The following is a 15,414-nucleotide window of genomic DNA, read 5'->3' as shown; positions in this document are numbered from 1 at the left end:
ACTGAATTGGCCATGCTGCATCTAGAAAGATGCAATGCAATACAAACACCACAGAAAACCATGGTCTACATCACTAGTAAACTTAAATAGCAATAAAATATAGTTCAGGAAATTTTGCAAAAGCAATGTGGATATCTTAGGGTTAACCATTTTGTCCTTGTCAGACCAAGGGGCCCCATAGTGATTGTGTTGTGCGGCCTTGTTATTTATAGTTACGGTCGCACATAACAAATTCAGCATTATACCCAATTATAACTTTGTGTTTGTTTACAGCCATTAACCAGGTGCGAGTAGACATAGGCGCAGGCTGAAACACAAGACTGATAATCTCTAAAGTGATAATAAAGTCTAGTTTTTTTTTTTTTCTTTAAAAATAACAAACATGTCATACTTACCTGCTCTATGCAGTTGGTTTTGCACAGAGCAGCCCGGATCATCCTCTTCTCGGGTCCCTCGCCGGCGCTCTTGGCCTCTCCCTCCTGTTGAGTGCCCCCACAGCAAGCAGCTTTCTATGGGGGCACCCGATCCGAGCCCTAGCTCTGTGTCCCCCCATTCAAACATGGGGCCGTGGTTCGGCCCCTCTCCTCTCTCTCCTCATTGGCTAACTTACTTAGCAGATTGACAGCAGAGGGAATTAACGACACCGATTCTGTGTCTCAGCCATTCAGGAGGGAGAGTACCGGATGGCCGAGGCACTTGTGCACATCGCTGGATCAAGATAGGCTCAGGTTAGTATTATCCTTAAAGTGGAGTTCCACCCACTTTTACAACTCTTCAGCATCCCTCACTAAACTGTGCACTGTAAACAAATTGGATATTTTTTTATTTTTTTTCTCAGCACCTACTGTATATCTGCTGTATTCATTTTTCACTTCCTCCTCCCTGGCCGCGGCCCATCGCCTCATTTCCTGTTTGCAATGCTTTCTGGGAAGGGGCGGCAACTTCTTCTGAAACTGCCGTTGCTAATGGAAACCTGACCTGAAACCTATTACACTGCTTGTGCTGCACTGAGCATGTGCGAGATCTGCAAGGATGAGATCCAGGAAGAAATACAGTCTGGCTTCAGATGCCCACACTTAAGATGGCCACGGCCTGCTGTAAGTTTATAAAATAACAAACTACTGCTATAAACTAACAAAACAGACCTTCGTTTACAGACTAACTTTGCTAGAATACATTAAGCTTGTGTATTATAGGGGTATTTTTATTTAAAAAGTATAATTTCGGCCGGAACACCACTTTAAAGTTATTTTGTTCCTTCAATCTTTTTCTTCAATTTGCCATATGATATTTAGCAGAATTTTAGCAGTCTGTAGCAGTCTCTAAGTCTCTAGCAACAGTAGTATCTAGCAACATACAGTACCTTGCAAAAGTATTCACCCCCCCCCCTTGGCATTTTTTGTGTTTTGTTGCCTCACAACCTGGAATTAACATGGATTGTTTGAGGATTTGCATCATTTAATTTACAGAACATCGCCACAACTTTGAAGATTTTTTTATTTTTTTTTTTTATTGTGAAGCAAACAACAAATAGGACAAAACAGAAAATGTCAATGTGCATAACTGTTCACCCCCCCCCTAAAGTCAATACTTTGTAGAGCCACCTTTTTGCGGTTATCACAGCTTTGGATAAGTCTATGAGCTTGCCACATCTTACCACTGGGATTTTTGCCCATTCCTCCTTGCAAAACTGCTCCAGATCCTTCAAGTTGGATGGTTTGCACTTGTGAACAGCATTCTAAGTCTGACCACAGATTTTCTATTGGATTGAGGTCTGGGCTTTGACTAGGCCATTCCAACACATTTACATGTTTCCCCTTAAACCACTCAAGTGTTGCTTTAGCAGTGTGTTTGGGGTCATTGTTCTGCTGGAAATTGAACCTCCGTCCTAGCCTCAAATCGCACACAGAGTGGTACAGGTTTTGCTCAAGAATATCCCTGTATTTAGCACCATCCATCTTTTCCTCAACTCTGACCAGTTTCCCAGTCCTGACTGCTGAAAAACATCCCCACAGCATGATGCTGCCACCACCATGGGGATGGTGTTCTTTGGGTGATGTGATGGGTTTGCGCCAGACATAGCGTTTTCTTTGATGGCCAAAAAGTTCAATTTTAGTCTCATCATACCAGAGCACCTTCCTCCATACATTTTGGGAGTCTCCCACATGTCTTTTCGCAAACTCAAAACGTGCCATTTTGTTTTTTGCTGAAAGTAATGGCTTTCTTCTGGCCACTCTGCCATAAAGCCCAATTCTATGGCGTGTACGGCTTATTGTCGTCCTATGTACAGATACTCCAGTCTCTGCTGTGGAACTCTGCAGCTCCTCCAAGATTACCTTAGGTCTCTGTGCTGCCTCTCTGGCCCGCTCCATGAGTTTTGGTGTGCAGCCGTCTCTTGGCAGGTTTGCTGTTGTGCCATGTTCTTTCCATTTTTTTTTATGATAGGTTATACAAAAATATCCAAATCTTTGATGATCCCTAGGAGCACCATCAAATCTAACACTGACTTGTACTTCTCAACAACATTGTCCCTTACTTGTTTGGAGAGTTCCTTGGTCTTCAAGGCAGTGTTTGGTTCGTGGTGCCTCTTGCTTAGGTGTTGAAGCCTCTGGGGCCTTTCAAAAAGGTGTGTATATGTAATGACAGATCGTGTGACACTTAGATTGCACACAGGTGGACATCATTTCACTAATTATGTGACTTCTGAAGGTAATTGGTTGCACCAGAGCATTTTATGGGCTTCATAACAAAGGGGGTGAATACATACGCACATGCCAATTATCCATTTTCTATTTCTGAAAAATAGTTTTATGTATATGTTTTTCTAATTTTACTTCACCAACTTAGACTATTGTGTTCTTATCCATCACATATAATTCAGATTAAAAAAACATTGAACTAAAGGACGTAATGTAACAAAATAGGTAAAAAGCCAAGGGGGGGTGAATACTTTGGCAAGGCACTGTATAAAGAGGAAGTCTATAACATGCCATCGGTCCAATATGTTGGCGGATACAAGCAGTCATTTATGAGACTGGGGAGGTCAACGGCAGTTTCTTAAAATCTGACAGCAATGCCTCAAACAAAATGATCCATGACAGTCTCTGGATAACCTGGATGCAGCCAAAGGCCAGGTGCTGACCTTCACTGGCATTCTCCGGAAAGGAGCCAGCCTTCCTCGGCAGCCTATGGCAAGGAGCCAGTCAACACTAGCAGTATCCATCCACGTCAGTAATCAATGGCAGCCTCCAGTAAAGCATTAGCAGTCTCTAGTAGTTTAACATAGAAGCAGTCTTTTGTAGCACTGAGACGGTTGCTGGCAGTCGCTTATAATTCTGACAGCAGTTTTTCTCTTGTTTTGCACAGGAGAAAAAAATAAGCACTTGAAAGTACATTATTTTCCTGATCTTCACACTTCCGTGTACAGATAATATTGATGTCCCATTTAGATGCTTTGTGCTAAACAAAATAGCTGGTGCAGCCCAATGCAAATGGAGCTTTGGTTGACTACATCTACTATTACACTCAACATGCAACTCGAAAAAATAAGCATCTTTGATGACTCTTTCTCTTCTGATAAGTGACATTTACTATTTCAGAAGGACCGATATCAATGGACTGGACAACAAACATAACACTACAAATGGACTCCTTTAATTGAATTCCTGTTTTATCTCCTTACAACGTAGTACATAATCACCTCAGCCCACCACCAACTAAAGATTATTTGTGACTAGATCCCAATATCCTCTTAGACATCTGATTGTAAGCATCTCTCTGTATAGTGGCACCAACTTCAAAAGAAGTCACCAACCCTCCCCACCGTGAGAATGTAGAAGAAAGTCACCAGAACTTCAAGACATTCTCTTCACCATTTTGTTTTGGGATAGAACTGCAACACAAGGCAAATGCCAACGTTTCAGGGACTCACATGCTCCCTTCTTCAAGACAACACCACTGTGATCCATAGGGGTGATAACTTTCTACATTTTTTAATGTGCCATCCATTGTGTAATTTGAAGCACCCACCACCTTCACTGTTTGAATGTTAAATGAAGCGCAACTCACAAAAGGACAATAGACCTATCACTATTCTACTGTACAATTACCCTGTCTCTCTAAAGCTGGTCATACATACATTTATTTTTTTTTTCATTCAACCAGGCAGTTGAACTAAAAATAATGATCCGATTCCCCCATTTACACATTTGAGGTGGATGGGGGGAATCACTCATGCAGTGCCATTGTGTTCCAATGGCAGAGTGCCACTAATCAGTGCCACTGCAACCTGTGGCACAGATCTTTCAATAAAAACCTGACAGGTTGGTTGTACAGAAGTCGATTGGTAGTCCAGCCTGCCCATACATAGATCGAAAATTTGATCCATCTATGGACGCCTGTAAAGTGAACCTGAACCCTTTAACAATCACCTCTGCACCAGAAATGCAGAGTCTGCAAGCTCCCTCACCGATGCTGACATTTTCTCTCCACCTTCTTTGGCACCGCTGATTGGCCTGGCCAGGATGACATAATTCTTTTGCATGTAGACAGCATCAAGGTGTACCAAGAATGTACACTGGCTGCGCACGAGCAGCTCACTGTACATTCCAAAGCATCTTGAGAGGAAAAAAGAAAAGAAATCTTTATTGTATTAGACACATAGTATGTCTCTTCTGCAATAAAAATCATACCTGCTCAAAAGTTTTTATATATAGTTTTGCATTAATAACATCAGCACGCCTGATCCTGCTCACAACCTCCTGGGACACATCCCAGAGGCTGCAGGACCAGTCCGACATCGTTGCCCTATCTCATGTATGTGCAGTGGAGAGCGGTGTATGAAAACAGCAGGAAGTCCGAGCTGCATCCTACATCCAGGAAAGCAGCCCCAGGGATCCAGTGAGCCTGGAGAATCATTTGGCTCAGGTAAAAAGAGCGCTGGACTCCATGGACTGGAAAGTGTCTGTTTCTTAAAAGTTAGCACAGATATGTTGCTAAGAAACCTCTCCACCCCCCTAAAAACCCAGGGGCTTATTCTCTTCCACAATAGCTGTCACTTTTGAAATGCAGTTCTGAATAGAATACACTTGTAGTCCACTGACACTTTCTCCAGCTCTCCAACTGAAAACCTGTACCTGTATAATCCAAGAGTCTGCAGGAGCCTGGCATTGCACTTATGATCTGCTGATCATGAGTACAATGCTTTGCAGGCTCCTGGTAAAAAAAAAAAAAAATATATATATATATATATATATATATATATATATATATATATATATATATATATATATATATAATTAAAAAGTACATTTTTGTTCCTGTAAAAATACGTGTATTCAGGTCTCATGTACACTGCTGCTAGTAAACGGACGTTCAGGAGCTGTTGGGAGTTTTTTTCAACTGCCCCTGAACTCTCCTCTATGTTATCTTATCAGTACATGTACACAGGGTCGTTTACAGTCGTTTATGGCAGTTTAGTTTTGAGGCATTTTTTGGAACGCAAGTTTACTGGCATTTCAAATGCCAAAAGCTTCTTAGTGTTTCTAAACCTACGAGTTACATTGTTTAGCTGCGTTTCGTTTACAGGCGTTTTTCATTTTTGGCTATTTTGAAAGAAAAAAATATATATACATACATACATATAATTTTTTTTTTTAATTCTTCTAAACGTAAACACGGCATGTAAACGAGTGGGTTACTATCTGTCAAGTTAAATCGTTCAGGAGCCTTATAATTTTGTTTTTAAGGTAAACCTGAGCTGAGGACTGGCTGGCTGTCCAGATAGAACTGTTAATCAGTTCAGACCGTGGTCCATCATTTATTGATACCTGTCCTAAAGTTGAAGCAAGACCTTCACTCACAATTTACACATACCATCATTCTAACCCTACTTCTCCCTCTTACACAGTTGTAAGCTTTTTTTTTTTTCTTTTTTGATAGCAAGTACCTTTATCTACAAATACACACTCCCACTTCCTCATTCCTTGCCTAGACCAGGATGATATAGCCCATGGCATATACACATCACAAATCCCAGGAGGCTTCAGGAAAGTCTCCCCCAGTTGACCAATCTCACATATGGGCAATAAAAGGGGCCAGCTGGGTGATGAGGAAGTTACAGCCAGCTCCTGAATCCAGGATCGTGGCACATGAACTTTGTCGCCAAGCAACGTGCCCGTACATCACTAGACTTCAAGTGGTTATACCGGGATGATGCCTGCAGCTTCAGGCATCACCCGGGTACCTTTTTTTTTTTTTTTTTTTATAAAGCTGGCAGTCAGCTCTCTTGTAAAAGCATCCTTGCTGCTATCTAGCATCTGGACTGCTTTTACAAACAGTGGGAGGGGACATCCCCCTTCCACTGCCTTCTGCAGCTTTAGGCTATGTTTCCACTATTGCGTCCCCAAAGTCGCGCGATTTTGCCACGATTTTTTACCGCGACTTTTTACCGCGATTTGAAGCAATGCCTGTATCTATGGACCTCAAGTCGCATCAAAGTGGGACCAAAGTAGTGCAGGGACTACTTTGAAGTCGCTGCGACTTGAAGTCGCACAAATATGAACGGTACTCATTGGAAATCATGGGATACAATTTGTCATGCGACTTTTCAGTCCCAAGTCGCATGAAAAGTCGCACTAGTGGAAACATAGCCTAACTGGGATCTCCTGTCCCACAGTAGTCCTAATTGACCAGCCGGTGTTTCCACTGGCTGATCACAGAGCCGAACAAAGTCCGAATCGGCTTTGTTTGGCTCTGTAATATGGTAACCCGGAAGCAATGACCTGACATCACTTCCAGGTTACCCAAATGGAATGAAAGCCTCCTGAGCTTTACAGCCAATTAAGCTGCTTCTGTTTGATCTGCAACTTCCAAGGTGCTGTGCTCAGTTAATACCTCAGCCATTTTATGGTTTGACAGTTTGTTTAAGGACATAAGCAAATGTGACAGCAATTCTCTTTTTTTTTTTAAAAAAAAGGTTAAATTGATGGGTTTAGTTCAGCTGCATGATTTATTGCTGCTCAGGGGCTCTGTGCTTCCGCAAAATGGCAGCCTCAAGCAAGAAGAAACAGGAACAATGTTGGAGGCAATTTACAGCACACACTAATTTTGGTAGCATAATTATTAATGCAGAATGTATGTTCCATGCTCAAGAACATTGTTTTTTTATCAGGTTGTTATGGGTAAAGTTCCACAACATAAACATTCCAAACTGGTAGTTTTGACAACAAACCAGGCAAATTTCAAATTTCCCTTCATTACAGGAGGTTCAAATACAAACCGATGGCGGTGTTATGGTGTAGCAGGGGCGGATCGGGGGGGGGGGGGGCAAAGGGGCAATTGCAAATGCAGGTGAGAGCGCAGGCGGCTGGCTCCGTGGGTGAGAGTCAGAGAGAGCGAGCGGGCTGCTGGCCAATCAGGGAGCTGGCTGGTGAGGGAGCAGAGAGATAACACCATCTCTCACCGCCCGCCCTGCATCCCTGCAGTTCTGCCCTCACTGTGCAGGCAGCAGAGAGATTACATCCTCTCTCTGCTGCCTGACTGGTAATCTGCTGCCTGACTCTCTGGGACACAGCAGCAAAGTGACACAGCAAGTGACAATCCGCAATGTGTGGCGGGTGACGTGGCAAGTGACAATCAGCGTCTGGTGGCAGGTGACAATCCACGACGTGTGGCAGGTGACATGGCAAGTGACAATCCGCAACGTGTGGCAGGTGACATGGCAGGTGACGTGGCAAGTGACAACCCAGCATTTGGTGGCAGGTGACATGGCAAGTGAAAATCCGAAACCTGTGGCAGGCGACATGGCAAGTGACATGCTCAAGGCTCCCACTGATTCTGCATTATGGTGAGTTGAACTATTTCATTTTATATAACAATGTAATAATAGAAATAATGCACTTCAATCATCCTGACACCATAACAACCATGGTGCTGTGATGATTAAAGCGACAACACCAGCCATTTCCCCGATAAATCGCCCCCAAAAAAAACATATTTTCTGGCAGTGCTCCTCCCGCGACTAGACTTTGGATCCGCCCCTGTGGTGTAGTTAGCCAGGTTATAACTGTTAATGTAACAAACACCAAGGGCTCTCTACCACGTCCACATAGAGCGTGGACGCTCAACCTGTGGCCGGGTGGCCCACCAGCTGTTGCAGAAACAGAAAGTGCCATGATGCATTGCAAGGCTTACACAAGCATGACTCGCAGAGGCATGATGGGACTTCAAAAACGCTGGAGAGCCACAGGTTGAGCAACCATGACGTAGCAGGGATCCTCAAACTACGGCCCTTCAGCTGTTGCAGAACTACACATCCCATGAGGCATTGCAAAACTCTGACATTCACAGACACAACTAGGCATGATGGGAATTGTAGTTCCTGAACAACTGTAAGGCCATAGTTTGGAGACTCCTGACATAGAGGGTACACCTGACCACCAAACCCAACCTCTACACTACCAGCTCCTGGACAGCAGGAACACCCCTCCACCTTAGAAAGCGGATACTCCTGACTACAAATTCAAACACATGCTGTGCCAGCCCCGCCCACCCCTGCCTACACAGCGGGTACACCTGACCATCAATCCATACACCTGCAGTGACAGCCCCGCCCCTCCACGCACAGAACAGGCCTGGCTATCAATGACGCAGGGAAAGACACGCCCCTTATAGTCCAAACTACGCCAGAGAGGCCTGTAGTGACCTGTTGAGAACGGACAAGCAGGTTCTACGTAGAAACCGGCGTCATACGTCCTAGGAAGCCTCACCCCAAACACACTCAGCCCGCTCTGCCTCATAACGGGGCTCAAGCACCTCAGGAGATACGCACATACTGTGTTCCTCAATCGTGTTACCTGGAAATAGCCGCCCGGACGGCTGTATTGAGGCGGAGGGATACACCGGAGAGCGGAGTCCCGTGCCGGCCGCTGAGCTGTGATGTGCCCGCACACCCGACAACTTCCGCGTGCCAGCCTCTGCAATTGTTTTCGTTCCACTTCTCAGCACACACACACGTCACTTCCGGTACACGTGCCCGGTCAGCTGACGGCGGAGGAATTTCTCTGACGCTGAGCTCTGTGGACTGGGAGCTGCTGGTGGAATGTGTATAGAGGGAGGGAGAGACACCGGTCACCTGTACAGCGGGAGGGCCAGAGCTGCATGACTTGTCAGGGAAGTGTTAGAGTCTGCGTGGAGTAAAGCTGTAGTATATTCTGTATTCACACTTTTACCTATATGAAAGGTCTCATACACACTGGTCCCTATCTCTCCTACACTCCATTCCCCCTGGCAGCAGCGTTTTGGCGGAAATACCGCTTGATGCATTTAGGCTCTGTTCACATCTCCGCGTACGGGAGCGACAATCGCAGTAAGAATGTGCAAATAGAATCGCGGGACGCCCGTCGCCCAAAAGAAGCTCCTGTATTTCTTTTGGGCGAAATGCAATTCTGTTCGTGCTTTTTTACCGCGATTATTGCCCGATGAATCATGGGAAAATCGTGCTGCGTTTGGGGTGCTATTAAAGGGGAATGCACAACTTGCCGCAATTCAGAATGCGGAGATGTGAACAGAGCCTAAAATGTGTGGGTGTATGTACACTCTGCCTAAATTTGCAGCGGAAAAAAAACACAGCAAAATAGTTCTGTGTTTCCTTGTTTTCCTGCAGACAGTGGTCGAAACGTTCCTATCCTGAATGTGATGCTCCCCTAACCGCAGCAGCTTGTAAACTCTGCTAAAAGCTTATGGGGTTTATTTACTAAAGGTAAATCCACTGTGCACTTGGAAGTGCAGTCGCCATAGATCTGAGGGGAGACATGCAAGGAAAATAAAAAAACAGCATTTTTGCTTGCAAGTGATTGGATGATAGAAATCAGCAGAGCTTCCCCTCATTTCAGATCTACAGCGAATACACTTCCAAGTGCACGGTGGATTTGCCTTTAGTAAATCGACTCAAATGTGTACATTGACACACAGGCTTTTAGGCCGCATTCACACTATCATCTGTTGCATCGTTTGGTGCAGGTTTTTTTTTTTTTTTTTACTTTTCCATCAGCTTTTATTTTTTTCATTATTATTCATTTATTTAAAGGGGTTGTAAACCCATCGTGGTTTTTCACCTTAATGCATTAACAACTTCGCGCTATAGCCAAAAGACGGCTACAGCGCGGCGCTCAATTGCCAGGAGGGCATCCCTGGACGTCCTGTTTACTTCCCCTCTGCGTGCCACCGCGGGCGCGCATCGGGGAAATTCTGTGTTGGCCGTGTCCCTTGGACACAGCCAATCACAGATCGTGCTAAATGGCCAATCACAGCGGCCATTTAGCACTCGATCGGAGCTTCCAACGAGAGATGATCTCAAGTGTAAACATATGAGATCATCTCTCATTGCCGGCTCTCCCTCCTCACACAGAGACCATGTGTGAGGAGGGAGAGCGACCTGTGCTGCAGCGTCAGTGAGTGCCAACTGTTGACAGGGAAAACAGTATAAATCAGCCCAAATAGTGTCACATCAGTGCCATTGTCATCACTGTTAGTGTCACAGTGCCATCTGTAATTAGTGCCACCTGTCAGTGTCACCTGCCACATCAGTGCCACATGTCATCAGTGTCAGTTCCACGTATCGGTGCCATCTGTCAGTGTCACCTGCCACATCAGTGCCACGTTTCATCTTTGCTGTCTGTCATCAGTGCCACATATAAGTTGCATTTGTCACCACCAAGAATGTCTAAAAGATTATTTTCAGCCGAGAAGGCATACAATATTCTTGCAGTCGACGAGAGCAATGGGGAGCTCTCTGCTTCTGATTCCTCCTCATATTCAGATTCTGAGTCTGATGTGGACTACGAGCCTGTCCCAAGCAATGGAACACTGACAGCCTCAGAGGAGGATGAGCGTCTGCCCGCCAGACGAAGGCATTCTGGTGAGGAGGCAGTGCCATCCACCAGCACCGCAGTACCTCGGCAAAGGCCACGTACCAATGTGGTGTCACCTCAGTCCCAAAGGGTTAGGTCCCATGCCAGCCTTCCCTATTCCCTTCAGAACCCCTTGTGGCTTCCTCCTAATTCAGGAGAAGCTATCATTCCCCCTTTCACTGCCCAGCCAGGAGTCCAGGTGGACACAGAATTTTTTTTCCCGATTGAATTTTTCCATTTAATTCTTACTGAGGACTTGTTAGCATCAATTGTGTCCCAGTGCAACCTGCGTGCACAACAATTCATAGCATGTAACCCAACATCCTATTATGCCCGTCCCTATGAGTGGAGAGCCCTAACAGTGGAGGAGTTTAACATTTTTTTGGGCTTCACATTCTGTATGGGACTAACCAAAAAAAATGTATTACGTTCATATTGGCCAACCCTCCCCATCCACCACATGTCCATCTTTTCCTCAGTAATGCCCAGAACCAGATATCTCACGATTATGAGATTCCTACACTACAATGATAATACCCAGTATCCTCCCCGAAATGACCCAAATTTTGACAAGCTTTATAAAATTCGGCCACTACTAAATTATTTTTCTGAAATCTTCCCCCAGTTCCCCCAGACCAACACATATGCGTGGATGAGTCCCTTATCACATTTTCTGGCAGGCTGGGTATAAAACAATTTATTCCCACCAAAAGGGCCCGATATGGGGTGAAGCTTTATAAATTGTGTGACCGAGCCACAGGGTATACCTATGCTTTCATGGTATACGAAGGGAAGGACACCCAGCTACATCCCCCTAATTGCCCAGACTACATCGGATCAAGCGGGAAAGTAGTTTGGGAACTCATAAACCCACTCCTGGAGAAAGGCTACCATTTGTATGTGGACAATTTTAAAATAGTTTGCTCCTGTTCCGCAACCTTCACAGAAAGAACACTCCAGCATGTGGCACCGTAAGGAAGAACAGGAAGGGCTTTCCTCAAAGCCTCGTCAACAAGAAGCTAAGAAGAGAGGAGACAGCGAGTTTATGAAATGAGTAAATTCTGGCTGTGAATTGGGGGGACAGAAGGGATTTCTACTTGCTTTCATTGATCCACAACGATACATTCTTTGAGATCACCAGGAGGAATGGCCCAATACAAAAACCAACATGTATCCACGAATACAATATGTTCATGGGGGGTGTTGACTTCAACTACCAAATGCTCGAACCCTACCTTGCCACAAGACGAACATACCAGTGGTATAAAAAAGTTTCAATTTATTTGGCCATATACAACAGCTACGTTATTTATCACAAATCCACTAAAAGCCCCAAATCCTTCCTTGGCTACCAGGAGGAAATCACCACTGCCCTTGTATTCCTGAACGGCCCACCAGAAACCATTTGATCCGATGTGATAAGCAGATTCTCCGACCGCCACTTTCCCGAAAAAATCCCTCCCAGACCAACAGACCAAGAACGTCAGAAAAAATGCCGGGTGTGCACCAATGCAGGAGTGAGAAGAGACACCACTTATCATTGTCCCCAATGTCCTTCCCAACCAGGCCTCTGCATAGTTGACTGTTTCTGCCGTTACCATACTTTACTAAATTATTAGTGAAGTATGGTAAACATAACCCTCACTTTCTGCCATTTACCTTCACACCCCTTATGCCTCTACTATAGTAATATGACTGAACAGAAGTGACTCCGTTTTGGATTCATATATCTTAACTTGTATATTCAGACTCTAGTTAAAGTCAACTAGTTAATAACAGGTTCTCTATAAAGCACACATATAAGAAAATATAGCTTGTGTAAGCAGTTTTATTCTGTATGTCTAAATAAAGAATTGTGGTTCAATATGTCTGGGACACCTTTCCTGTGTAATGAGACATAAAACAAGGAAGCAGGACCAATGACCATGAGTCCTGAAAGCAGATGGCATAATTAATGATATGTAATGATGTGAAATGTACACCTCTGTATTAAATCACTCCCATGTTCTATGTAATGATTGGTTGATAACATATATAAGTTGTATACCCGCCCAGAATTAAATCAGATAGCTTTGAACATCGAATTTTACTCATCTCTTCTTGTGTTCACAAATAAGCTATCTCCTCAGTACTGCAGTACTAAGAGGGTCTTGTGAGTGTGGTAATTGCCGTGATTGAAAAAAAGAGGGTTCCCCTAAGTGGACTTTTAAGGCACCTAATTTATATTGTATATGAAAAATGTAGCAAAGTATACAGAAAATTATAATAAACTCATTTTATTTATAGAAAAACAACATTTTGTTTTAAAAAATTATAACGAAACATTGATTCATCTAAACAATACATTTGTATCACCATAGAAAATATACATAAGGAGACCTCCTCACACCCAACGCATTTCGGTATATATGTCTAGTCCTTCAGGAGTGTAGAAAGTAAGAGGAGTTCATATGAGGTTAGATGGTGAATTGGTTTGACAATGCTTCGTTAAATCACATAAAAGGCTTGCAATTAAAGTAGCACCAAAAAATTGAGCTGGTGGGATGGCTGTCTTTAAGGCAGGAATGGAGCATTAAAATGGTCTATACATAAAAGCTTAGTATTAGTGTCCTCGGGAGGGAGAAGTCCCTCTCGCCCTCCACGGAAGCGGTACGGCCAGAGGAATATACTGAGGCAATTGGAATCCCTTAGTCAAGGAGAAATTGAAGAGACCAGCCACACATCCCAAGTCCAGCAAAAGAGTGCCACTCATTGTCAAACCACTTCACCATCTAACCTCATATGAACTCCTCTTACTTTCTACACCCCTGAAGAAGGACTAGACATATATACCGAAACGCGTTGGTTGCATGGAGGTCTCCTTATGTATATTTTCTATGGTGATACAAAGGTATTGTTTAGATGAATCAATGTTTCGTTATAATTTTTTAAAACAAAATGTTTTTCTATAAATAAAATTTGTTTATTATTATAATCTTCTGTATACTTTGCTACACTTTTCACATACAATATAAATTAAGTGCCTTAAAAGTCCACTTAGGGGAACCCTCTTTTTTTCTGTCTTGAATATTGGATGTGGCACTTTTCTTAACATAGGTTAGCCTTTCGTCTTTCTCTTCTATTGCCGTGATTATACCTAGCTGGTCTTGTCAGGTATATAGAAATACCATTTTATTCCACTTCAGTTTGGAGGCGCTGCTGAGCTTTTTGGATTTAGGACTGAATTTAGTTAAGGCTCACCTGTGGTAAGGTTCTTCTTGCCTCAGCTCTGATAAAACCTTAGTCTTTTGAAAAAAAAAAAAAAATAGAGAGAAGTGTGAGACGGACCATGTTAAGAAGTGGCTTTTGGGAAGCCTCTGGCTTTAGGTAAGCCTTTTAAGAAGTTTAAAATGTAGTGTGGCTTTTGGGAAGCTCCTGGCTTTAGGTAAGCCTGTAAGAAGTTTTAAAACGTAATATTACGCTCCTTTTTGGTGAAGGAGAATAACATAAAGGGGGTAATAAGGAAATTACTACCGGGACCCACAAACTTTTGCTCTATCTGGCTTTTCTTGTCTATCGCATTTGCATAAAAGTATAAGATATCTGTTGTGTGAAACACGGCTGCAAGGTAAGGCAATCCTGTTTCACTGTGTTATATGATGTCCCAAAAGGGGCAAATTAAATTAGAGTGAAGTAAATTTCCCTTGTTATGTTCAGGTATCGTGGAAGGAGTGAGTACTGTTATATGCATGTTCATATAAGTTTGCTAAGATTTTCTTTGAAGAGACAATGGTATAGTATATGAATATTATGACTTCTCCCCTTTGCTAGTATTTTGCTTATAGAGCTTTAGAACGATAAGTGCTTGATTCTGCTTGAAAAATGCATAATTTGTTTGTTTGGTAACTCTTGGAATGGTATCAGAGTGGTATTTTTGAAGCTTGTGAAGAAATGTGTTTAGATGGGTGGGGGACGTTGTAAGGTAAGGGAATGTTTCGGAAAATGCCCTAAGGTGTGATGAGTTTGGAAAGTGAGTAGTTTAAAAGGTGTTTTTTAATAAAAACATTCTACATTGTAGAGGGTAAAGCAAGTGAATTTGAGAAGGTAAAGAGAAATTTGAGTTATTTATTAAATAAGGTTTGCATTATACAAGGTTTTTTCAATGCATTGTTCTGAACTGACACGAGCTGTCTTAAAACTGACACATAGAAAAAAAAAAAAAGAGAAAAGGTACTTTTAAAAACAAGAAGTTAACAGAGTTATTTGAGATTTAAAGGGGGCTTTTTTTAGAAATAAAAAACCCACCGTGCTTATCTACACTATGCGGAGCTTGTTTATTCTTTCTCCACATACCATCTGAGAGAAAATCCAGCTCCCACTTCAGTCACATGCGAGACGCACCACCTTTTCTGATCCGTATCTTGGATATCCTTTTGTGAGGACCTACCTGGTGGCCCCGGGAGATCCATGCAGAGTCTGATCTAGAAGGTTTCCAGAGCCGTGATGCCCGCTTCCAGGCCCTGAG

General features: G+C 43.3%; 1 protein-coding gene across 2 annotated transcripts in view; it reads right to left on the bottom strand.

Annotated features, from left to right (window-relative positions):
- TAX1BP1 (Tax1 binding protein 1) overlaps positions 1-9,046 on the bottom strand; it is a 203,629-nt gene extending 194,583 nt beyond the window's left edge. For both annotated transcript variants that reach the window (XM_073630158.1, XM_073630159.1), the window contains exon 1: positions 8,856-9,046. The gene's annotated coding sequence lies outside the window, so the exon portion shown is untranslated. The remainder of the gene's footprint in view (positions 1-8,855) is intronic.
- Between the last annotated feature and the right edge of the window lie 6,368 nt (positions 9,047-15,414).

The sequence above is a fragment of the Aquarana catesbeiana genome, linkage group LG05 (assembly GCF_042186555.1).
Source record: "Aquarana catesbeiana isolate 2022-GZ linkage group LG05, ASM4218655v1, whole genome shotgun sequence".
Classification (NCBI taxonomy): Eukaryota; Metazoa; Chordata; class Amphibia; order Anura; family Ranidae; genus Aquarana; species Aquarana catesbeiana.
Note: the sequence above shows the minus strand (reverse complement) of the source record. Positions and strands in the feature narration are given on the sequence as shown.